Source organism: Triturus cristatus, chromosome 2_1 (genome assembly GCF_964204655.1).
Source record: "Triturus cristatus chromosome 2_1, aTriCri1.1, whole genome shotgun sequence".
Taxonomy (NCBI): Eukaryota; Metazoa; Chordata; class Amphibia; order Caudata; family Salamandridae; genus Triturus; species Triturus cristatus.
The window spans coordinates 682,502,529-682,528,998 of record NC_140581.1 but is presented as its reverse complement, the minus strand read 5'-3'; the positions used below and the strand labels follow the sequence as shown (position 1 = coordinate 682,528,998).

The 26,470-nt window shown below is 45.2% G+C and overlaps 1 protein-coding gene across 3 annotated transcripts in view; it reads left to right on the top strand.

Moving 5' to 3' along the window:
- MCC (MCC regulator of Wnt signaling pathway) overlaps positions 1-26,470 on the top strand; it is a 1,374,593-nt gene that overhangs the window by 1,095,380 nt on the left and 252,743 nt on the right. The window lies entirely within an intron of this gene.

Genomic DNA, 26,470 nt, shown 5'->3' with positions numbered 1-26,470 from the left:
GAGGCGTTCGGTGGTGAGCTAGGCAGTGTGTAAATAATATAGTTGGATTCGGCGTAGTCTGGCTGAAGTGGTGATGGTCTTAGGGGCCATAAGGGTGTCACGCCAGTCCTCCTCCTCCAGAGGGTCCAGGCATCCCTCCCACTGGGTCCTTGGTGGGGCGAGTGTTGTTGGGCTATTAAGTTATTGGAACAAAAAAACAAAAACAAAAAAATAAGGGTACGGTATATCCGGGATACCGCCCCCCCCCCCCCCCCTTCCCCAAGTTCCCCATCATGACCTGAGCCTCTAGCAGGCTAAACTCGGGAATTGTTGTGACCGTTGAGAAGTGTGTGTCAAGAGCATGACGCAGCTGCATATATTTATAAAATTGTGAGGCGTGAAGGGTGGTGTATCGTCCCTGCAGGTCTTGAAACGTCCTAATGTGGTCGCCCACCCATACATCGCCCAGCAATGATATGCCAATATGATCCCATCTTTTGAACCCCGTGGGTGCCGTCACCTCTCCTAACCACCTACATAGCCAAAGAGGTGTGTGCTGGCTCAGTTTTTTGTCCCACTGCGTGTGCCTCAGGGCCACACCCCAGGCCATCAGGACCGCCCATATAGGAATGCTTGTATTTGAGGGAACTCCATGTCCTTGAGCTCTGTTCTGTAGGCCCGGTCAGACCATCCTCCCTTGAATCAGTGGTGGAGGACTAAAAGTCGGGTGGCTATGTAGAATAGGTGAAGATCGGTCATGCCCATGCCGCCATCAAAGGGTGGAATCCGGCATTGGGAAAAGGTGATGCGAGGTCTCGCCCAAAATTGGAAATTTTATTACATTCTGTAAATGTGAAGGAATTTGAAATGGAAGCCACAAGTTAAGATAGTATCCTCAGATTGATTCGTGGGAGCAGTCTAAGCACATCAAATAGAATATAGTGCAAAGGATGAGTGTCCTCAATTGAACTTGGAAAGCTTCAACCTTACCATTAAGATTTAATAAATGATTAATTTTGTATTTGTTTGTAAATTAAGTACAATATTTAATCAATTGTCTATTTGTTTAATGAATGTTTGTTTCTGTATTGTCTTGCTGTTCAAATCATCAAAAATGGCCAGGGTCCCCGGCTTCCAGTAATGACTCAGTAGCTGTTTGTGGATTCCAGTTATGATACAGTGGATGAACACAGAAGTCAAAAGGTTAAAACCTATTGGTGTAGATTGTTGGAGGGGACCCTCAGACTGTGAGGATTGAATCATGAGATCGGGTGGTGCAGTGATTCCCACCACAAGAAGATGTTTGATTTCGTCCCCTGAAGAGTTGCCTTTCTGTGCTGCCTCTTAGCACTGAATGTCCACCAAGAATTTAGTGATGATGTTTCTTCTACTTCTCTCCATGTGAGCTACCAGCTGGTAGTCCCCTGCATGCAGTTGAAAATGCAACACATTTCCTTAACTTCCCAGCTTGTGTCTGCATGCAGTTATTACATGGCGGAGGACAGAAGACTGATCAGAGTTTGACCAGAGATGAACCATTTGCTTTCTGCCAATTACAAAGCTCTACTTTCACTTTCTTTGCCAAACTAGGACGCAAGTCATTTTTTCCAAATAGTTCATAATGTGGTCAGCGAAATCCAAGCTGGCTGGCAGTTCCAGCTGAACACAGTGCCAACAACATCTCACCACTCATACTCAGAAGTCTGTTGATTCACCTTCTCCAAGTACTGTCTCTCCTGGGGCATGTGCTTGTCAAAGAAATCTCTGCTTATGATTGTCTCACTTCCGCCCTAGGCAGCAATTGAATTTTCAGGCACGGCATCAAATGAAACATTTTTTTTATAAACAAATGTCTGCTTTTACACAACTCTGAGGCAGCCAATGATTGCTATTGACTTTCTAACTCTATGGCCCATGTTACCAGGTCATTTACAGCCAGTGGAAGATATTTTCTAGCTCCAACTTAATCTGGAGCATGATAGAATTGAACGAAGGTGGCCGTCTCTGAAAAGAGGAACCCTTCCATTTTGATAGTACTGTGTACTAATGGCTTATCACCATGTGTGCGTATAACAAACTAGCTATGTGTCTGGGAGCAAGCAGAGTTTTGATTTACCTTCTGAACTTGTTAGTGTTTTTGAGGGCATGGACAGGCAGTGTCAGTATCACAGTAGCAGAGTTATGGAGAATCAGAGTCTGGTTGGCTATTTTGAAAATGTTTGGTGGGGAGGAGTGGATAACTGCTTCTTTTGATGTATCGGCTAAAACCAACACAGGTTCAGTCTTTGTCTGAAACATGGTAAACTGATTACATGAGAAATCATTTTGAGGCAACATAGGACACTATTTTGTGCTTCCTAAACAAACTTTAGCTCAGAATACGTACCCCTAATCTTCCAGTTTACTGTTGAATGTTTTGAATTTAGAGTGTACATAGGTCTACCTCTGTAGCGGTCACTAAGAAGCATTAAGGTAATGACAGGCAACTTCCCTTTTTCAGGCTTGATTGACTTAGCTGAATCAATCTGAGTTTGACCAGTCAAATACCTAACTGGAGCTGTGGCATCTCAAGGATGTGATGAAGAATGATAAAACGTTGCCTTGAAACTTGGTTCATTTGCTACCATTTTTGGAAGAATTTGTTTTGAATAAATTCACTAAATTCTGAATTCCAATCGTTTGGTGGATGTTGTTCTGCTTGGGTTTTCGGATCGGGTGGAACCCGCTCTACAGAGCCCTTCTGACCCAAAACAGAACGTTACCCCCTCCCTAGGGTCTTTTTACACCCAAATAACCACATATATACGTACCACCTAAGGACAGGGAATTCCTATTATATATATATATATCAAGACCTCACAGCCTCGCAATCTCAGCAACCACAGTCTCGCGGCCTTAGACAGACCCAGAATCTCCTACCCATTCGGCAGCGACACACACACGATCTCGCGACCTCAGTCAGGTCCAGAATCTCCTACCCATTCGGCAGCGACACACTCACGATCTCGCGGCCTCAGTCAGACCCAGAATCTCCTACCCATCCGGTAGCAACACACAAAGTCTCGCGACCTGGGTCAGGTCCAGAATCTCCTACCCATTCGGTAGCAACACACAAAGTCTCGTGACCTGGGTCAGGTCCAGAATCTCCTACCCATTCGGTAGCAACACACAAAGTCTCGCGACCTGGGTCAGGTCCAGAATCTCCTACCTATTCGGCAGCGACACACTCACGATCTCGCGGCCTCAGTCAGACCCAGAATCTCCTACCCATCCGGTAGCAACACACAAAGTCTCGCGACCTGGGTCAGGTCCAGAATCTCCTACCCATTCGGCAGCGACACACACACGATCTCGCGGCCTCAGTCAGACCCAGAATCTCCTACCTACACGGCAGCCTTAGCACGAGCTCATCCTATTAGTACACAACAGGGGAATTGGGACTATATATCAGATCACACAAAGACTATTAGTTGAGCACAACCTGTTCTCTAGTTCGAGGGGCTTGTTTTCCCCCTCATCCAGTTACCACTTACCTGACCAGGATTAACCTCTGTTCATTTTAAGGCAACTCTGACTAAAGAATAGGCTATCCTCCTATACAAAAGTACACAACACATGCTAACGTACAATAAGCTAAATACTTTATTTAAATGCCACATGCACATTTACGGAACACATCATACATATATAACCTGCAAGGAAAGTAAAAGATTAAGTTATACACTTCAAAGAAAAAGGGATCGACTTCACCTTGAGGGTACGTCGCCTGTACTCAATGGTCATCTGGGTTCCCTTCTCGTCTATGCCTCGGCTTAGCCTGGAAGTCACCCCTCTGCAGTTGTGGGTCTGCTCCCTTCTCCCTCTCCGAGTCACTGGAACCTCGTCCTTATCGGCTACTCTCTCCTCTTTGGATTCAAGTTCATCATCAGTCTTCCCTGGAATAAGTAATAGCTCTTCTGCTAACGGCCAGATGCCGCCTATGGTCTAGAAGCAAGTGCCCTTATCTCACTCAGACTTTCACTAATATAGAAGTGCATTCCCTCATGGAAATTTCCAGCTCGAAACCTGCCGCCCACCAAATTCCTGTACCTCCCCGTACCAAGGACACTTTCCCAGCCGGCCGGCCTGATGTAGTGTCTTCGGCATGAAGAAAAATACAATCCTTCGATAAGGGCCGGCCTGAACCGGTTCTCTCCAAGCGAATAACACCTCATAACTAAAACATCCCCCTCCCTCTGGAAAGGTCCCGGGCTGCCGGAGCAGAAAGAAAGATGGAGTCTCTCCCGTTTGAGGCCTACCAGGCCTGAATTCAACACAGCTCCATGAAACAACCTCACTATAGAGCAAATTATCCTCAAGGCTAACGAATCTATCCCCTAGGCTATGTGTGTAGGCCCTGAGCTAAGGGTAGGAGCACGGGATGGTGTCACAAGTGTCTAATAGATAGGCCCTACTCACTACTCCAGTCCTTAGACTCGGATGGAAAGAGACTGAAGTCATATGGATTGCCCTGCAACACCGGAAGGCCGGGAAAATCGAGCAGTACATTCCACCCTTGACTTCAGTCTATTATATATATACTAAATGGAACTAACATCTGTGGAAGAATAATATGAAACAAAACTAACTGATCTATGTCTAGTACCAGATGTGCAGAATTGAAGCAGTGAAGGGATACACTGAATAAAACAACAGATAGAAATTAAAACAACAAGAGCAATCAAAATGCCACCTAATGTGTGGCGTAGCATATTCATGTCTGGCAACCAGTTAAAGAGCCAGTCAAACCAGCTCTGATCAATGTGTTTCCTAACTTCATTAGTTAGGTCATGCAATTTATCTATGTGTGCACGAATGGATTGTGTATGATCAGATAAGTTAAAACAGCAGAGGCCTTCAAAGTCCGAACAGCCATGTCCATGTTTAAGCAGAAGATAATCAATGGCTGCTCTATTTTGCAAGATGGCTCTACGTTCACCCTGGGCGTCTAATAGTAAGTCAGATAAGACTGTGGAAGTATGATTAATAGATTTGACCATCCAGCAAGCCATTTTCCCAATGGATTTCGCATTATAAACCGCCAAAGCAGGGACACCAATAATTGAAACAGCTAGACTAAGGTATTCAGACTTGGAATATAAATGCAAAGATGAGTCACAATCCTCCTGTAACGTAGTTGTATCTCGGAGCACACGAGAGTTGGCATTTGGATGTGATGAGAACATAAGTAAACTGAGTCTAGTAATGGCACACGGGCCTCCGGAAATGTTCGCAGGGACATAGGGCCAGGAAGTATTACCACATGAGAAAAGCCATCCGGCAGGTAGCAATATTGCACGATAGTGACTGGGAGTAACTACCAAACTATTGCAAGTCATATTGTTCTGGACTGAAACACATGTGGTCGGTGTCCTCTGGAAACACAGAGTTCGTTCATGAGATGTGAGAACAGTGGCGCCTCTTAACTTGAGACGTAGACATTCAGAAATTGCATTAGGATTACATGTGAGGAAAAAGCATAGATCACCTTGTGTAATGTTATACGTAGTTATTTGGGATTGGATGGGAGGTTGCTCATTCGGCAGTTCAGTACATAAAGGACAATATGCATGGGTAGCAAAATCACCCAGAATAATATTCGGACGAGCCTTTGAAACGTTAAAGATGCTTATTAACGTCTCCAGCGAGGCGGGGACAGCAACTAGGCACGTCGCTAAGATATCGTGCACAGATCTCATCGGTGTCAAACAGAAGTGAGGGGCATCAGTTACTCTTTTCGCCAGCAGTGTCCAAAAGTTCGATGACGAGTCCCACGCATTGAAGGAACGCAACACTCTGGTTCCCAATTCATCCCGGGTTAATGGGATCCCTTCTCTCTCTCCGAAGTAGACCGAACGGTGTCCAGTACCGACACATCCTGCAGCAACAATCCAAAGAATGATCTGAAAAAGAACCAAACACAGGCATTAATCATTCTCGTAAATAACATTTATTAGCTGGGACAGCTTCCCAGCTATCTTTCCCTGGCCTCATAACCAAAATGGTGTTATCCTGACCGGTGGCAATAACCTCTGCTTGTTCAGGGGGATTCTTAGGCGATTGCACCCAAATCTTGGCTCCAGGGTTATCCGTAGAGCCAAAGCCTTTCTGGCCTCGTACAGTTAGCAAAGTTGGGGCAGTGCCTTTCATTATTTCACCACTGAAAACAGGCATAATGAGTAATTGAGCCACTCGGTCGGTGCGGTGTATCAGCAAGTCATTCTCACTGCTATTTAGCAGAAGTACCTTAATCTCTCCCTGATAGTCGCTGTCAATTACCCCTCCAAGTACCTGGATGCCTTTTACGGCCAGCCCCGATCTAGGGGCGATCAATCCAAAATTCCCCGGTGGTATATGAATACCAACACCGGTAGCAATGATGACCCGATTTTTGCTTTTTAGAACGGTGTCATCCATGGCATGCAAATCTAAGCCTGCCGACCCTGGGGTCGCTCTGCATGGAGCCAGAGCTCCGGAAGTAATTTCCCAATACATCACAGTTTCATTAATTACATTAGGCATAGTCTCAACCTTTGGGGGGAACAAACGCATAAGTGGAGATTCAGCATTTAAAAAAGGACGATTATTCAGGATTAATAGTGCTTGGGGTAAAAAGTCTCGCCACTTTTTATACTTGTCATCTGTTAATTTGCGTAGCTGATCCTTTAACAGGCCATTCAATCTCTCCACCAGGCCCGAGGCCTGCGGGTAGTAAGGTATATGAAAGATCCATTCAATATGGTTTTCCACACAGAATTCCTGTACCAATCTTCCACGAAAATGGGATGCATTATCAGATTGAATTTGGAATGGCACACCATAATACATCATAATCAATTCTAATGTTTTAATGGTATTCAATTGGGTGGCTTGCTTACATGGAAAAGCTACCAGCAAACCACTATATGTATCGACAATTGTGCAAACATATTGACAATTTCTGCTCATGGGAAGGGGTCCGATGTAATCAATCTGCCAGATTTGAGCGGGCAATTTCCCGCGATGTAAATGACCTCTAACAATTTGGGGTACTTTACGCTGTCTGATATGCTGACAGACGGGACAATGTAGAATAACATTTTTGATTAGGTCCAGGGGAATATAAATTCCTCTATCAGCAGCCCACCTGCTAGTGGCCTTCTCTCCAAAGTGTCCTGCCTTTTGGTGTGCCCATTTCGCCAATCCCGCAATATCAGGATCTTGTCTGTCCACCACTGCCTCAGCAATTTTAGATTTCTCATCTGCAATGTTATGAAAAAATTTGTCAAGAGAATCTATGGGGGTGTGAGCATCCACATGGAAGATGGTAACAGTACTCTGTGGGAGCATTTCCCAAATCTCTTGCCATAACTCTTTTCCCCATAACTCTTTGGAGTGTAACCTCCAATTATGGGAATGCCAGGTCGGTAACCAAACGGCCAGTCCATTGGCAGTGGACCAGGAGTCGGTGAAAATATGGCATACACCAGGTAACTCCTGTTTCAAAACTTGATAAACGGCATAGAGCTCTGCGAACTGACTACTCTTCCCTTCACCAGTTGTGCTCAACAGTTTCTGTGTGATCGGATTATAAGACACCGCCTTCCAGTGCCGTGTAGTTCCAATAAATTTTGCTGACCCATCCGTGAACCACACATGGTTCCTGTCCTCGACGGACAACTCATCAAAAGGTTTACCCCACTTGACAGGAGACTCCTGTTCTAAAGGTAGAGAACACTCACTCTCAGTCTCAGTCGATGGTGCTTGCGCCACTTGCTCATGTAAAGACGCAACTCCTTTCGGACCCACACGTGCCCTGTCTTGTATGTACCATTTCCATTTAATCACACTCGCCTCCTGAGCATGCCCAATTCGATGAGTTTTTGGTGAACTCAAAACCCACTGCATAATAGGAATTTCAGGACGCAAGAATATGTCATGTCCTAATGTTAATTGCTCGGTATCCACCAAAGCCCAATAACAAGCAAGTAGCTGTTTCTCAAAGGGTGTATAACGCTCACCAGCATCAGGTAGCTTTTTGGTCCAAAACCCTAATGGTACTTTGCACCTGCCTTGTTTCTGCCACAGACTCCAGTTTGCATAAGGGCCTTGCACAGACACATTCAAATCCACATCACCATCACGTACAGGCCAAAGATCCATAGCATGTTGAATTGCCTCTTTCGCTAGACTAAATGCATCTTGTTGTTGCTTACCCCATTCAAATGCATTCTTTTTACGTGTAACACGGTACAACGGGGCCAATATTTGACTCAAATGAGGAATATGCTGGCGCCAAAAACCAAATAAACCAATGAAGCTCTGGGCTTCCTTCCTATTCCTCGGAACCGAAAAATCAAGAATCTTCTGTTTAACTTGAGGGATCACCTCGCGGTGTCCCTCATGCCAATTAATACCTAAAAATTTTACAGCTTGGGACGGACCTTGTAATTTGTCCGGATTGATCTCCCAACCTTTCCCACGCAGACACTCAATGACTCTATCTAATTGTGTCTGAACATCCTCTTGTGTTTCGCCTTGGATCAAAACATCATCAATATAATGACATATCTGAATTTTGGGATGAACTGGTACCTCAGTCAAGTGTTCTGCCACCAGCCGGTGACAGATCGTAGGGCTATGCACATAGCCCTGAGGAAGACTTCTGAACGTCATCTGACGCCCGTTCCACGTAAAACTGAACTGTTCCTGACACTCAGGGGCAATTGGAATAGAAAAGAAAGCATTAGCAATATCGATGGACGCATACCATGTACCTGGATGTGTTTGGATTCTTTCAATCAGGGTGATAACATCCGGTACTGCAGCAGTCAAAGAGGGCGTGTGTTTGTTCAATTCTCGATAATCAACAGTCATGCGCCAAGAATTATCACTTTTACGCACCGGCCAAACAGGATTATTCCAAGCAGAAGTAACTGGAGTTATAACGCCTGCATCAACCAACTCCTGAATGGTGGTACTAATCTCTTCATGACCACCCGGAATACGATACTGCTTCTGACAAACCACTTTGGTCGCCTGGGGAACTTGTATGGGGGGCATCCTTAAACGACCAACCCGTATAGGTCTGGACGAGATATAATGCGTCGTTCCAAATTGGTAACACCCATCAAGATGCAATGTCATTCCCTTCAAAATATCAATTCCAATTATGAATTCTAGAAGTGGCACCACTAATACAGAATATTCCTTTCTAGGGATTCTACCTATTCTCATTTCAAGCAAAGTTTGAACTGCAGGGGTTTCCTTTCCTCCTAATCCGGTAATAGTGAAAGGCTGCCCTGTAAATTTCTTTGATTTTCCATGAATAAGAGTGGCCTCCGCTCCTGTATCAACTAATGCTCGGGCCCTTTGGATATTACGATGTCTCCAAAAAATATCAATATCTACATAGGGTCTATTATCTCTGTGAGCCCATCTGTGTACCGGAGCTTGACCTATTTCCTAGTCATTCTTACTGCATTCTGTGTACCAGGACAAATCAGGATAAAGACTCTCACGTTTCTTAGGTATCGGTACCTCCTGTTCATATCCATCTCTATTACGAAATGGATTCCTGTCCTCTACATTGCACTGCGAGTTTCGATCGGCCAAACTGTATCGATCCTCCCTCCTTCTCAATTCAGGGGATTGCTCCCTATCATCTCTACGTCTGCTGTAAGCATGATCATTTCTCCCCCTTTCCTTTTCCCCCTCTCTCTCCCTGTCCCGCTCTCGACGAGGGGACAGATCACGTACAGGACGCCGATCATCACGACGATCAAAGCGCCCACGGCGATCATCATCACCGCTACCATCAGAACAACCACGATCACACTCAGTCGTCCGAACACGCCGGGCACCCTCCTTCCGGTCCAAGCCCCGTTTGCGAAACATTTCCCACAAACGAGCAGTAGTCTCACCATCAATATCCTCCCGACGCACACCATCAGCCAAAAGACCAATAAAGATATCACGTCTAGTAAATTTATATTCACCAGGAGCACGAGTGTCAGACCGGGACTGACGTTCAGGTTTAAACCACTCACCCAACTCACCGAGTTGGCGTACCGACTCCAACACCGTAGATAGTATATTACCAGTCTGGTTAATCAACAAAGTCATCATGACCTGCTTGTAGGCAACAGGAGAAGAGCGAATGATACGATTCCGCACCGAAGAAGTCAACAACCCATCAAGCAACCTGTCAGCAGTGCCCAGAAAAATAGCCGTTTTCATCACTTCCTCCTTAAGACGTTGCGCAGCATCACGCAAGGTATACCACGGCTTGTCATTGACAGGCCAGTCAGATTCAGTAGGATACTTCAAATTGCAACCTTCAGTCGCCAATTGGAGCAAAGAAATTTGACCACCACCATTATAGTTACGAAAATGATCTTGCACAGTAGAATCCAAACTCAAAGAACAAAACTTCAAACAATCGCCAGTATCCAACATAATACCAGCAGCGCCCAGTTCATAAAGGCGCACCATCCATGTGAGCAAAGCCTCACCAGTCCGCTGCCGAAAGCGCTGCAAAATATCACTAATTTCTTGTTGGGTAAAATCTTCCAAACAGTCCAAAGAAACACCCTGCGGAGCATTGGGAGACTGCTGCAACTTCCGACGAAAAACCGGATGCGCAGAAACCACGGGACGAGCATCACAAGGAGCCCGAGCAGTACTAGTAGAGGGACAATCAGTGGAAGAAGTATCGATCCCGCCCGAAGAATGAGCGCAATCACGGGGTGCACCATCAGAGGTGCGAGAAGTAGACTTACTTCCATGACGGGAACGAGAAAACTCATGCATAGCACATTCCTCACCCGAGGAACAAGACGTAGTCGAGTCCCAGATATTACCATCCCATTCATCAGGATTCCAATCCAGTCCAGCCTTCGCCACGGCCAGGCGCACCTTACGCGACGAAACCCGACCACGCCTGTTCTTGTACTTGTAACGAGCAATCCGCACAGCCGCCCTTTCAGCAACCGTTTGGTAAGTGTCAAGTTTGTCGGAAAGCAACTTGTTTTGACAGCGCAATAAAGTATTAGAATTCTGAATCTCAACAAGGTGTGATTCCGCATCCTTAAAAGAGACCTGCAATTTCAGCAACCTCTCATGCAGAATCCGATACGCAGACAGAATAACCCAACCTCTGCGCCCCAAAGCGGGAACCTCCTCACCCTTCAAGACAGGCGCCGTCTGCAAACAAGTAATCACGTCAGCCGGTTCCGCCGACTCCAAAGAAGAATTCCAATTTTCACTCAGACCAGTAGAATCAGCCCACTCTCGGGCCAAGGCACCATAAGGCGTTGAATCCCATCCGGGAATATCAACGGACAATTTAAGAGTAGATTTCGATTTCCTAGAAAACATCGCGAAAAAGAAAGAAAAAGAAACGCAGAGAAAAGAAAGGAAGAGAGAAAGAAAGAGAAAGAAAAAGTATACACGCAAATATACAAAAAAGAAAATCACGCACACGCCGAAAGCAAACACAAGACAACCACAACGCACACAGGTTACGTAAACAGTTCGTGACGCCAAATGTTCTGCTTGGGTTTTCGGATCGGGTGGAACCCGCTCTACAGAGCCCTTCTGACCCAAAACAGAACGTTACCCCCTCCCTAGGGTCTTTTTACACCCAAATAACCACATATATACGTACCACCTAAGGACAGGGAATTCCTATTATATATATATATATCAAGACCTCACAGCCTCGCAATCTCAGCAACCACAGTCTCGCGGCCTTAGACAGACCCAGAATCTCCTACCCATTCGGCAGCGACACACACACGATCTCGCGACCTCAGTCAGGTCCAGAATCTCCTACCCATTCGGCAGCGACACACTCACGATCTCGCGGCCTCAGTCAGACCCAGAATCTCCTACCCATCCGGTAGCAACACACAAAGTCTCGTGACCTGGGTCAGGTCCAGAATCTCCTACCCATTCGGTAGCAACACACAAAGTCTCGCGACCTGGGTCAGGTCCAGAATCTCCTACCTATTCGGCAGCGACACACTCACGATCTCGCGGCCTCAGTCAGACCCAGAATCTCCTACCCATCCGGTAGCAACACACAAAGTCTCGCGACCTGGGTCAGGTCCAGAATCTCCTACCCATTCGGCAGCGACACACACACGATCTCGCGGCCTCAGTCAGACCCAGAATCTCCTACCTACACGGCAGCCTTAGCACGAGCTCATCCTATTAGTACACGACAGGGGAATTGGGACTATATATCAGATCACACAAAGACTATTAGTTGAGCACAACCTGTTCTCTAGTTCGAGGGGCTTGTTTTCCCCCTCATCCAGTTACCACTTACCTGACCAGGATTAACCTCTGTTCATTTTAAGGCAACTCTGACTAAAGAATAGGCTATCCTCCTATACAAAAGTACACAACACATGCTAACGTACAATAAGCTAAATACTTTATTTAAATGCCACATGCACATTTACGGAACACATCATACATATATAACCTGCAAGGAAAGTAAAAGATTAAGTTATACACTTCAAAGAAAAAGGGATCGACTTCACCTTGAGGGTACGTCGCCTGTACTCAATGGTCATCTGGGTTCCCTTCTCGTCTATGCCTCGGCTTAGCCTGGAAGTCACCCCTCTGCAGTTGTGGGTCTGCTCCCTTCTCCCTCTCCGAGTCACTGGAACCTCGTCCTTATCGGCTACTCTCTCCTCTTTGGATTCAAGTTCATCATCAGTCTTCCCTGGAATAAGTAATAGCTCTTCTGCTAACGGCCAGATGCCGCCTATGGTCTAGAAGCAAGTGCCCTTATCTCACTCAGACTTTCACTAATATAGAAGTGCATTCCCTCATGGAAATTTCCAGCTCGAAACCTGCCGCCCACCAAATTCCTGTACCTCCCCGTACCAAGGACACTTTCCCAGCCGGCCGGCCTGATGTAGTGTCTTCGGCATGAAGAAAAATACAATCCTTCGATAAGGGCCGGCCTGAACCGGTTCTCTCCAAGCGAATAACACCTCATAACTAAAACATCCCCCTCCCTCTGGAAAGGTCCCGGGCTGCCGGAGCAGAAAGAAAGATGGAGTCTCTCCCGTTTGAGGCCTACCAGGCCTGAATTCAACACAGCTCCATGAAACAACCTCACTATAGAGCAAATTATCCTCAAGGCTAACGAATCTATCCCCTAGGCTATGTGTGTAGGCCCTGAGCTAAGGGTAGGAGCACGGGATGGTGTCACAAGTGTCTAATAGATAGGCCCTACTCACTACTCCAGTCCTTAGACTCGGATGGAAAGAGACTGAAGTCATATGGATTGCCCTGCAACACCGGAAGGCCGGGAAAATCGAGCAGTACAGATGTGTAGACTTTTTAATGATATGGAGGCATTCAACAACCAAAGCAGTCCATTCGGCTCATTGTGTAGGTTCCAAAACTGTCTGCATTTATCTTGTCTCGAGGATAGATTTGTTTGCAATTAACAATAGGAAAGCGATCAAAATTCATCCTGGTTATCATAGTGGCATAATAACTCAGGTTGTCGACTGCCTAAAGGTTGAATTAAAAGTTAGTGAGCGAAGGAAGAAAAGAGAACAAATAGAAAGGAGGGAAAGAAATGTTTGGTTTGATAGAGAATGTATAAGATGAAAGCAAAAAGTAAGGAAATGGGAGAGGCACCTTAAGAAAGAATGTGATCCAGAGGTAGAAAATAACCTGAAGAATGCCAAAAGAGAATATATAATAAGTTGTATATGAAGAAAAAATAATTCCAAATGGAAATGCAAGGGATAACAAGATAGGGGTAATTGAAACAAAAAAATTATAGGAAATTCTGGCAGTTAGTATGAGATGGAACAGGAAAGATCACTGGAACAATTAGATGCTTAGTTGATGAAGAAGCCTTGGTCAGCCATTTTGAAGAAATATATGGGGATGGAAGGGAGAAGGTGTATGCCGAGGAACGATTAATGGTAGGAGAAGAGATCTGATCTGTTAAAAAGAGAATGGAAATAATACAGGCCTTAAAGTTAACTAAATCAGCAGGCCCAGCTAACCTACTCGCGGTTACAATCAAAACAAGTGTAGACTGGTGTGCACATTTTCATTATGTGGTATTCTAAAGAATCCTAATATCCGGACTTTTTCCGGATAGCTTGAACGGAACATTAATTAGGCCACTTTATAAAGAAGCATTGGCAAAGCCAATAGGTCTCGCCAATGCAAGAGCTAATGGCTTTGCCAATATTTTTTAGCCATGTTGTACACCAGTGTGGCTGCTGTTCATCATGGCTAAAAGTTAGTGGGTTAAAGGAGAGTTGTTTGGAGTGGCATACAGTGGAGTAGAGTAGAGTGTTGTGGAGTAGAATTGAGTGACGTGGAATTTCGTGGAGTGGAGTGAATAGAGTTCATAGAGTTGAATGGCATATAGTGGAGTAGAGTGTCATAGAGTGGAGTGGCATACAGTGTCATGCAGTGGTGTAGAGCAGAGTGGAGTGTCCTAAAGGGTGGTGTGTAGATTGTTGCAGAGCATAGTAAAGTGGGGTAGAATGGAGTGGTTCAGGGTAGAGTGGAGTGGTGCAAAGTAAAGTACAGAGGTGCAGAGTAGAGTGTAGTGGCATAGAGTAGAGGTGTAAAGTGCAGTGGTGTGGAGTGCAGTGGTGCAGAATACATTAGAGTGGCGTGGAGTGATGCAGAGTGTAGTGACATAGGGTGCATAGAGTGGCATAGAGTTGAGTGGTGCAAAGTAGAGTGCAGTGGCGTAGAGTGCAGCAGCACAGACTAGTGGTGTGTTGAGTTTAGTGGGGGAGTGTACAGTCTTGCAGAGTAGAGTGTCGTAGAGTACAGTACTGTATAGTAGAGTGGCGTACAGTGCATTGGCGTGGAGTGAAGTGGTGTAGAATGGCACAGAGTAAAGCACCATAGAGAGCAGTGTCATAGCGTACAGTGGTGCGAAGTAGAATAGAGTGGCGTAGAGTGCAATTACATAGAGTGCAGAGGCGTAAAGTGTTGCAGAGTGGAGTGGAGTAGAGTGGAGTGGTGCAGAGTAGAGTGCATTGCCGTAGAGGTGAATGGCATAGAGTGCAATGTTGTAGAGAGGAGTAATGTAGAGTGCAATGGCGAAGAGTGCAGTGGTGCATTGTAGAGTAGTGTTGGGTAGAGTGCATAGGCTTAGAGTAGAGAGGCGTAGAGTGAAGTGGTGTAGTTTGGAGTGGTGCAGAGTGGAGTACAGTGACACAATGTGGACTGGCATGGAGTGGAGTGGTGCAGATTAGAGTGGACTGGCGTAAAGTGGAATATGTATGGTGTGGTAGCACACTGCCACAGTTCTTCACTTGAAATGATCATTGCATTTGCACAGACATATAGGTGCCGATTACGATCCTGGAAAAACCGGGTACGAACCGTCGGTCGGAGCGTTTTCTCCGTCCGACTCGTACCCGGTTGTAAAACTTTACAAACATGGAAGTATGATTCGCACGGAAACACCATTTCCGTACGAATCGTAAAAAACACCGTCCGACGAAAATATACATACGAATGTGATCCGGGAATGCCCCGACGTGACGTCGGGACGCTGTCAGGCAGCGTTTCACGACCCAGGAAGTACGATTCGAACCGACAGCAGTCAGGACGGCAATATTTTTACGGCACCCAAAAAGTGCCGGAAAAGCGAAGTACGCCGCAAAACGACCAGAATAGGGGGCCCGGTATGCGCCGTACCCCCCCCCCCCCAGCCCCCGTGAGTACGCGCCGTACCCCCCCAGCCCCCGTGAGTACACGCCGTACCCCCCCCAGCCCCGTGAGTACGCGCCGTACCCCCCCCAGCCCCCGTGAGTACGCGCCGTACCCCCCCAGCCCCCGTGAGTACACGCCGAACCCCCGTGTATGTACCCCCCTGTACGTGTCGAACCCCCCGTGTATGTACACCCCTGTACGTGTCGAACCCCCGTGTATGTACACCCCTGTACGTTCGAGTTGTACCCACACCCGTGTATGTACACCCCTCTACGTGTTGAACCCCCGTGTATGTACACCCCTGTACGTGTCGAACCCCCCCGTGTATGTACACCCCTGTACGTGTCGAACCCCCCAGTGTATGTACATCCCTGTACATGTCGAACCCCCATGTATGTACACCCCTGTACGTTCGAGTCGTACCCCCACCCGTGTATGTACACCCCTGTACGTGTCGAACCCCCCCGTGTATGTACACCCCTGTACGTGTCGAACCTCCCCGTATATGTACACCCCTGTACGTGTCGAACCCCCCGTGTATGTACACCCCTGTACGTGTCGAACCCCCGTGTATGTACACCCCTGTACGTGTTGAACCCCCCGTGTATGTACACCCCTGTACGTTCGAGTCATACCCCCACCCGTGTATGTACACCCCTGTACGTGTCGAACCCCCCGTGTATGTACACCCCTGTACATGTCGAACCCCCCGTGTATGTACACCCCTGTACGTGTCGAACCCCCCGTGTATGTACACCCCTGTACGTGTCGAACCCCCGTGTATGTACACCCCTGTACGTTCGAGTCGTACCCCCACCCGTGTATGTACACCCCTGTACGTGCCGAACCCCCGTGTATGTACACCCATGTACGTGTCGAACCCCCGTGTATGTACACCCCTGTACGTGTCGAACCCCCAGTGTATGTACACCCCTGTACGTGTCGAACCCCCGTGTATGTACACCCCTGTACGTGTCGAACCCCCGTGTATGTACACCCCTGTGCGTTCGAGTCGTACCCCCACCCGTGTATGTACACCCCTGTACGTGTCGAACCCCCACCCGTGTATGTACACCCCTGTACGTGTCGAACCCCCTGTGTATGTACACCCCTGTACGTGTCGAACCCCCGTGTATGTACACCCCTGTACGTTCGAGTCGTACCCCCACCCGTGTATGTACACCCCTGTACGTGTCGAACCCCCCGTGTATGTACACCCCTGTACATGTCGAACCCCCCGTGTATGTACACCCCTGTACGTGTCGAACTCCCCTGTGTATGTACACCCCTGTACGTGTCGAACCCCCGTGTATGTACACCCCTGTACATTCGAGTCGTACCCCCACCCGTGTATGTACACCCCTGTACGTGCCGAACCCCCGTGTATGTACACCCATGTACGTGTCGAACCCCCGTGTATGTACACCCCTGTACGTGTCGAACCCCCAGTGTATGTACACCCCTGTACGTGTCGAACCCCCGTGTATGTACACCCCTGTACGTGTCGAACCCCCGTGTATGTACACCCCTGTACGTTCGAGTCGTACCCCCACCCGTGTATGTACACCCCTGTACGTGTCGAACCCCCACCCGTGTATGTACACCCCTGTACGTGTCGAACCCCCCCGTGTATGTACACCCCTGTACGTGTCGAACCCCCGTGTATGTACACCCCTGTACGTTCGAGTCGTACCCCCACCCGTGTATGTACACCCCTGTACGTGTCGAACCCCCCATGTATGTACACCCCTGTACGTGTTGAACCCCCCGTGTATGTACACCCCTGTACGTGTCGAACCCCCCGTGTATGTACACCCCTGTACGTTCGAGTCGTACCCCCACCCGTGTATGTACACCCCTGTACGTGTCGAACCCCCCGTGTATGTACACCCCTGTACGTGTCAAACCCCCGTGTATGTACACCCCTGTACGTTCGAGTCGTACCCCCACCCGTGTATGTACACCCCTGTACGTGTCGAACCCCCCGTGTATCTACACCCCTGTACGTGTCGAACCCCCCGTGTATGTACACCCCGGTACGACTCGAACTTACGGGGGCTGGGGGGAGTGTCGGGCGCGTATGCGGGCACATGTCTCCATGGTTGCTATGGGAGTTCGGTGCGGACGGTGTTTTTTCCATACGGTTGTAACATCGGACGCACGGGATGGATCGTAATTCCGCGGTCGGACTTCACTTTTCACATTTGTACGGTAAATCGTCCGTGGACGTGTCGGACACATTTTCCGACCCGAGGACGTGTGGGGAATAATTCCCAATGCGATTCGTATGGACTTTTTCCCATGCGAATCGTAATTGGCAGTTTGTACGGCACTTATACGATTCGTACGGTAAAAAGACCGGATACGAGTCGTACGGGGAATTTTTTTACCGGATCGTAATCGGCACCCTTGTTTCATTGATAAAAGTATACAGCACATAAACGATCATGTGTGGAAATGTCGTCACCTAGTGAATTGATTTATTTTGATATTATTAAAATATTTGTTTCCACCATACTTAAGAATTACCACAAAAAGTGCAACATGTGTGCTTTTCTAATTCTGATATATTCTAAAATATCTTAATAGTTTATTTACAGACATTTAAATTTTGTTGTGTGCTAGAAAAAGAAATTAACATCGTACAGCATTCCTCAAGCAGCTCCTCCTGCAAACCCCCTCAGTAGCCAGCATGATTGTCACACAGATCCACTCACTTTGAAGTCAGAGAAAGAAATGTAAACACCAACCTCCCTGAAAGACAGAGCCTGACATCTGACCTCTGTCTTTATATGCACAGCAAATATGACATGATAATAACAAGATTTAAAGGCTTGTTTACACATATCTAGTACTGGTGGATGTATACACTAAATAGGCTTTGGGCAAGGGAAGGGACGACCTCAAGCTGGACAGCCTAAAACAAATAGAGCCAGCAAATAGAAAGCACGCAAATGTCAGTTACAAACCACAAAGCCACTATTAAGCGATGGGAAGAATTCATTCCCAGGAAAGCTTTATGAATGTCCCCAAGATGTCTTTATCAAACCAGACAGTTGAGCGGTCTAGTCGGTTTCGACCTAAAAAGAAGATGCTAGGGCCCCTAAAAACCTCTATCTGATCAGCCTGTTAGGTGAAGGGGGGATTTGTTCTCAATACTACTTTTGCAATTATTGAAAAATTGAGTTGTAACAAATAATATAATTCCTGTAGAACAACGGGGTTTTAAAGATGACCACTCAACATTAGACTATTGTGTTTGCTTTTGGGGCGATGGAAAGGAAGTCTGTAGAGCAAAGGGAGAGAAATTGATTTATTGTTTAGTTCACTTTTGTTATACATTTGACCCGGTAGGTCATAAGTTGTTATGGGAAACCTTAATTCATTTCGATATCTTTAAGCAGCTACTTTAAATTTTACAAGAACTACCTAATGACAATTAGGCGCAGGTGATAGTGGACATGGATGGCACGCGCCCTTAGAAAATAAATATTAATAACAGCTTGTGTCAGGGCTGTATTTAGGCTCCTCTATTTTTTCAATAATTTTAGCAGATCTACCTACTATCTTAAAGGAAGCAGCGGATTTGAGCTGCAAAATTATTGTCGTGCATGTTTTTTATATGCAAACGATGTAGTGATAATAGACATAACGGCATTAGGTCTACAAAGGAAATTCAAGGTGTTTTAGGATTTATGTCTTAGGAAGAAGCTTACGGTGAACATGGACAAGACAAAGGTCTTAGTATTGGCAAAAGGTGAAACAAATTACAGTTGGTTTCTGGTAGAAAACAAAATTGAAGTGGTTAAAAATATATATATACCTGCGAATGTGGTTTGTTGAAAAATTTAACTGGAAAGAGCATATCGAACTGCTGAAAGCAAGAGCATTGTCCTTCCTCATTAGGACGATTAAAGCAGTTTAATGGCAGACCTGGAGGTCCTTCTTTACGCCCAATTTTGTCAGCCTATAGTGCTATGATTTGGCCTCAATTCCGGTACGGAGCAGAACTTTTAAGTTTAAGTGGTAAAGTAGACTAGAACTATGAGGAGGTGAGGTGTTTAAAGAGATTATTAGCCGTACCAGCCTGAGCCATGCTACAGGCCATAAGAATGGGAACACAGCTTACCGGATGGAGTTATCTAGCGTATGCTATTGAGATGCGGTTTTGGTCTGGAATGATGAGGGAAGATTTCCATTAAAAATCCACCCACTTCAAAAAAGAGATTTTACATAGCGACCTGAGATGGACAAAATAAGCTAGGAGGTTTTTGGGCGAGATATCAAGACTGTCACTGAACTCAAGCAACTTAATATTTCCAAGTTTGAGCTGCATATATTGACAAAACATTGTGCCAGGAAACAGGACATGCGATATCTAAGTGGAAAAACAGTCGTCCAGTTTCGCAGGAAAGCATGGGAGGCATTTGTTGGTTCCCGTTCCCCATATTTTGAGGAATTGGCTAATCCTTTGCTTAGATAGGGAGTTCTGAAATGCAGTGCTGGAATAAACCTGCGTTATGAAAATAAAATGATAAAATCTGTGATCAAAGATGATGAAGAAAAATGTACGTGCGGAGGGGGAATAAAGTGTGAATGGGTACATCTTTTATTAGATTGCTATAGGTTTTTATCAATATGTAAAACATTTTTAAAACCGGCTCTTTGGAACAACCCGAACATTAAATATGAAGGGAAAATGCTATATTGGTCATCATGGATTAGCAGAGGGATCTTCTTCCCCCAACAGCTTGAATCTAAATCTTCACCACTATCCTTTACAAATTTACAATCACAATTCCAGCTGGAGCGTCCAGAATTGTATAACTTCCTCAAACTTAAAGCTGCCATTTCCAATCTAAGAACCACTATAGGGGCCCATCCCTCCCATCACGTATCTATAAATTTAACAAATTGGGCCACCAAGTATCCAATTTCTACCAGCTGCTATGCCCCAAGAGGAAGAAATTAAACAATAACATAACATGTTTTTTGGACTCTCATTCCTCCAACAATCCTATATCAGAATCCGATTGGAACAACATATGGAAATCAGTCACCACCACGAAATCTCCCCAGTACTCTCCCATACCAAATATTGGCTACTACATAAAGTCTACTGGACTCCATCCCTCCTCCAATGACTGCAAATCTTAGAAAACCAATCTGTTGGAACTGCAGAGAAGAGAAAGGAGACCTTGCTCACCTAATACTCCACTGCAAATCATTGATTCCCTTCTGGGACAAAGTTTTCTTTTTTATCTCTAAACTATTTAAATATCAAACCCAAGAAAGAATTTTCCTTCCTCATTAAAGGTTTCCTCGACACCTGCATTAAGCAACCCTCAGATTGCACCCTACTAGACCGGCTACTACGATCAACAATCAAAATAGTTTTATCTAATTGGAAGAATACTTAAGGCTTTATTTTAAGCCTGGATTCATTGGCTAATATACATTAGAGGGGCGGAAAATATTGCACTACAACACTGTTTCTGGAAATCACAATTCCGACCTATTTGGGAATCTCTGGATAACTACTTTGCTACTAACAAACCACCATAAACGTGCATATCCCCAACCGCTCTCTTACTCTTACCCCCTCTCTCTTTGCTCCACCCTAACCCAACCATGTGCCCAATTCTCCCAATCTGCAAGTAAACTCTCGATCTCTATCTCACCCCATAAAGCTGTCAATTGTATGAAAAATAATGGTACACTGCATAGTTTATTACATTACATACTTTACCCTATGTTCAACAATGTAATAACTGTACCAAATTGTTCCATGAAACAATGATTCAGATTTACTGTGTATTATTTGCCCCCTTTCATTTCTTTGTTTTCATCCCTTACTTTGTCATCCTTACTTTTTTTGTACCTTCTTTTCTGAAACTTAATAAAATTATTTTGAAGTAAAGAAAACAGTCTTACAGAAGTAAACTTAAATCGCAAACAAGCACTTGACCTTTTATTAAATATGAAATAATTGGAAGTTGCCTGTGTAATTGGAAGATTTCTAATAGTGGTCAAGGGTTTTTTTAAAAGATGGTCTATTTTAGTGAGTTCGACAACCTTTTAAGTGTAAATGTGCCCTGTAGGAGGACTATTTTCAAGTCTAGAGCTCTAAAGAAGGGTGATTTATTGTAATAGGGTGGCTGTTAGTTTTTATAATGGATACATTAAAATGTGAGTTCAGCGTTTTAAAAGGCTATATAATATTGTAAATTGTGGTATGGCTTATGAGTATTTATTTTCTATGTAATTGTCGTTGGAAGAAGAGTGGATTGTTTAAAGACTACAGTCTAAATTGACATAATTTTGCCTGGCAGACTGAACCTAATTACCAGTCTCTGACCTCTTTAGTTTGAGTTCTTTATGTGGTTGAAGCAAATGTTGCCTTCTTATCACAGGCTTTTAGATATATTTTATCTGGACTGCTCAACCTGCCTTATGGATTTTTTTAATATAATTCTGTTTTTTCAGGAATATTTGTCAATAGATCGAGTTATTAAATTGCCATTTTCAAAAGCTGTTCCTACCTAAAAGTGAGAACGGGATAAGCTGACAACTTTGAGTATATACTGGACATTTATGGCAGAGGTGTAGTTCACATTCAGGGGATATGGCCTAAAGATTTGCGATGGATCTTGATATTTGAGTTAATTATAATAATTTTGTGATGTGAATCTATATCATTCAGAAAAGGGAGCTTGCCCTTACCCTGACCATCACCATAAGTTGCTACCTGGGTAATATTTGTTATTATCAGCTAGTCATAGTCTTTACGCAGAGCCAATACATCCAAAGTGGGTCTGACTGCTTAAATGGCAATAGCATGGAGATATCCAATGGTTAAGCTAGCCTTCGCTCCTGCTGAGTTACTAACATTTGCATCCAGTGGATCGATACTTGATAAGGGCAGTTGTGTTCAGTACCTTCATGTGACTGAAAAGGTCTGGATTTATAACCAGTGTACCCATTTGTGACCATCATGGCTTTGGAAATGTTGCTTTGCCTGAGAGGGCCAATCCAAGAAGGGGACTCTCAAGGTGCATAGACAGTAGTCTTTGTGGTGGTATCAAAGAAATGGGATGGTAGGAATTTGGTAGCATGGGACCTTATGGACGCTACAGAAAATACTGAGATGTCCAAGTCTCTCATTGATTCTGTAGTCAATTGTGTAGTTATTTTGTTCTCAGAATTTTATTTTTGTGGTCACACGACAGACTGTTGTTGACAGTGTTTTTACAATACTATGCAAAGTCAACCTTTCCTCATGATTGGATGGCTTTCTTGTCAATCTTTGTTCCCTGCTTTGTATTTGGGGCTTTCCTACCTATTCTGTTTTTGTCTCTCCCCAGGAGCCTAGCATATTTACCCTTGCTTTTGATTGGCTAAGGTGTAGCCTTCCACTGTTGACACTGTGGAACATTTTTCTGTTTTAAAAAATATATATATTTAATCACTTGTTTAGCACTCTGTATTAGTATGTCTTGTTTTTCAGGATGTGTGCGCGCTCTTTTCTTTGACTCTTAAAGACTGTTCCCATCTCTCACCTCCCCTCTTCCATCCTCACTCACCATACTCGGGCAACATGCCAGGAGCCGGAAGGTGACCTTGTTGCTGCTCTGAATGTTCTGGTCATCCCATCTCTCCCCTAACATCCTCTCATCTGATGCTCCTTAGCGGTGTGTCGGGTGCCTGACGGCAGGCTTTGCAATGCCCTCGGTGTTGCCTAGTTGCACTATCCAGTCGTCTTCATGGTGGTAGCTGCTACTGGATTTGTCACTGCTGAGGTTTTTCTTTTTAAAAACAAAACCTATTTATTGGTTTTCAAGGTTAACAAACCAACATGACATTGAGTGTTACATTGCCAGAATAATATAAGAGCAACATATTACAGTATGATCATTACTTTGCTGACATATCTCCAACAAGTATATTCATAACAGTGGCAGCAGTAATAAGCTTGTTACAAACCGTTGCAGTGAGTATCTCTAAATTATGTAAATACATCAGTGCCAACAACTAAATTCCCTCCCGCCTCCCTGTACACAGAAAAAAATTGAAGGTCCCACCCTCCTCCTATACTCACGTCACTGCTGAGGCGTTTAAACTCATCTGGCATTGGTAAACCCAGTAGCAGTGGCTAACGTGTGTTGTGTTATCACATTGTGGCCACGCATTTGACAAGGCAATACACAGGACAAGGCAGCGGCCATCTTGAAAGTATAGAAACTAGTGTTTTCATTGCTTTCTATACTTTTAACATGGCAAAGCTAATTGCATCACTCACCCAACGCTGGCTAAGTGAGTCCGATTGGCTTTATCAATGCTTGGTATATATATTTTGAGTCCAATGTCTTTTTTTTCTTTTTTGCATCAGTCTCTAAATCCGAATGAAATCATCATCATTTTATCTATTGTGAGACATCTTTACACCAGCCTGCTTATAGTGAATTGAATACAGGCAATGGAGAGGGCACGGGCCCTGAGCATGGGGCTGATTTGGTACTGCAGCGGATGGGGGCGGGTAAGGAGGTAGGTAGGATATTTTGGTCAATGGTCTACATTTTTCGCATGTCAGTACTATTTTAGAAAAATTGTAACATTTTATTTCGACTGCCATTTGAGATTTATCTTAAAATATATGCTGTCTGAAGTAGCTCCATTAAATGTATTTATAATATATTGCAATGGTGTAAACTACTTCAGGGTCCTCAACATTGACAACTCCTGTGAGTATCTTGCAACTGATAACTCGCACTTTTCTGTTTTGCCGTTCACCAAAAAGGGCCTGCCTCTCTCTAACACCTTATCACGCACGCGCAGTGCCCTCTCTGCGAGCGAGGATCGAGGCTCACTGTCTAAGCCGGATGAGAAGCAGTCCTCTGCGGGTTTCATGTAGCACAATGTGTGTGTGGTGTTGGGCTCCACTGGTGAAATGTTGCTTTCTTAATCCTGATCCCAGGAGGACAGGAGCAGGCGCTTCCCAGGCACCCCCTGCCAAGGATGAGCAGCCAGAGAGCAGGGTCCCTCCATATCTAATTTAAGCTGTAATGATTGATGTCAGAGGAGAGGGCACCCGAGAAGGCTGGCGCCGGTCCGGCCTTAGTGGCAGCAGTTTGGTATTTACTCAACCAAAAAGATGTATTGTTTTGTTTCTTTGCGAATTAGTTTTTTAATAGAAATGCTGTCAGTCACTGAAGCAAGTGCAGCGGCCTGGACGATGAGCAATGTTAACTCCTGAATGCCCAGGCTCACTGTTGAGGCCACATGTGGGCTGGGGGGAGCCTGGTGCACAGATGGGATACACACTGGAAGTCGCATGAATGGACCGGCTTAACGACAAACACCCGGGTCAGGCTCCGAAGCAGCCAGCATCATTTGCTATTTTTTGCAAAGTAGAACATGCTTTCACTTATTCGCCTGACTTCGAAGCCTCGGCGTGTTTTCTTCCTTTCATTCAACACATTCTAAGCCTTGGGATGTTCCGAGTATATCATGTACACGTCAGCTTTAGCTCGGTGCCTTTTCCTGACCCAGTGGTACCCGTTAAGAGAGACTTGTAGCCGGCCTGGGGTCATGCAATATTTGAACGGTAAACTGCCTGGCACCCTGAAGCTGGCACGAGTCCCTTTGTAGACATTACAATAATCACTAGATTTTAATCACCCTAGCATTTGCCAACAGATGACCAGTTTCCTGTTGATAGACTGACTCATGATGTCTTACAAGAAAAACGCATCTAAAACAAAACTATTTTAGGTCCGTGTCAATGATGGGCTCACCCTTGATACAGTAGTAAATAACGACATCAATTTACTCAGTTGATTGATCTGCAGCAGCAGTACCCACTTACTCACCCTCTCAACAGCTGGTGCTCCAGTAGACAAAATCTCCTGCAGCATGGGTATAGAGACAGGGGACCTCCTGCTTTCAGTCCAACCTAACTCAATTAATTTGGACGGAGTCCGCAAGGGGCAGCAAAGGCCCTGTTGGCTATGAAGTAGCCCACGCCTCATTACCGTCCCTGTTCTTTTCAACTTCCACATGGATGTAATAGTTGCCCTTATTTATCAAAGGGATAGGCGTCAGTCTCCATTCTCTCAATAACTGAACAAACTGAAGGACTTTTCCGGATTCAGAATGTTCCTAAAAACCTATTTAAGTGGACTCGTGGTTAGCTATTCCAGTGAGCTAGCCACCCTGCCCTCTTCTGAGGCCTGCTGGTTAGATGCCCCAGCCTTTCGCCCAACAAGGTGAAATCTCTGGCACTGCTGTCTTTTCTTTAAGGCATGGCCTTCTTGGCAGCAGCATGCATGGTTAATGGCTCTTGTCAATCTATTGTCATACCAATATATCTGACGGAAAGTGCTTAGAGGCTGCTGCCAGTGGGTTGTAGATCGTACAAAAACACTAATTGCATTATTAAATAAAAAAAAACAGTCTACTAAAAATTTCAGCTGGCATGTCTAACCAACGAGGCCCAATAATTTTGCTAATAGACTGCATACTGCAAACCTGGGGAGGCAAGACGCTCTTGACGCAGATTTTTGTCCAAATTGTACAAAGTCTTACATCAGAAAATGGAACCATGTATTCAATAGCTTTCCCAAATACAGGAATTGGAATGGTTAAAGGCGTTCCGCTTGTCTTCATGTTGCAAATGGAAAGAGAACAGTATTTTTACACAGTCATTTTAACTAAGATCTGCTGTGGCCTGTGTTAAAATTGAATGTTC